Here is a 560-nt window from a genome sequence, read left to right as displayed (position 1 = left end):
GACTTGGAGGGACATTTCATGCAACATAACCACCGGTAATGTAGAGGTAACTCATTTACGGTGCAACCGCTTCTGTCTGCTACCGCTGCTTTGCAAACGAAACCTGCCGCAGACCTCCCGCGAGCATCCAGTCGAGTGCGCGTCCGCGGCCCTGAGAGCGCCACCCCACGGCCCGCGTCGCGGGGCCTCAGCCCAGCCCCCCTGCTGGGGTCCGTCTGACGCCGTCCAAAAGTGAATTTACCCTGGACACGCGAGGGGTCTGGATTTCAGACAGACGGTGCACTCGCGGAACTGATCTTTTAAACCGCCTTGCTGCTCGCAGACCTCCGCCCCGCCCCCACCTAGCGCGCCCCTGCTTTGCCCAGAGCGAGCTGCACTCCCCGCCCTCGCCAGGGGCGCCAGCACCGACCGCCAGGGACCGCCAGGGCTCACCGTGGTGGGCACTGCAGGGGGGAGGGGCAGGTGCCGGCAGGTAGCTGTCAGGCCGTGTTGTGCTCGGGTGCATGTTGACTGTGTCAAGGCATTTTTGGGGTGCGGGGAGCCTGGAGGGAGAGGGCCCC

This window comes from Phyllostomus hastatus, unplaced genomic scaffold (genome assembly GCF_019186645.2).
Source record: "Phyllostomus hastatus isolate PE091 unplaced genomic scaffold, TTU_PhHast_1.1 phas_contig_196, whole genome shotgun sequence".
Taxonomy (NCBI): Eukaryota; Metazoa; Chordata; class Mammalia; order Chiroptera; family Phyllostomidae; genus Phyllostomus; species Phyllostomus hastatus.
This window is presented reverse-complemented; position numbering follows the sequence as displayed.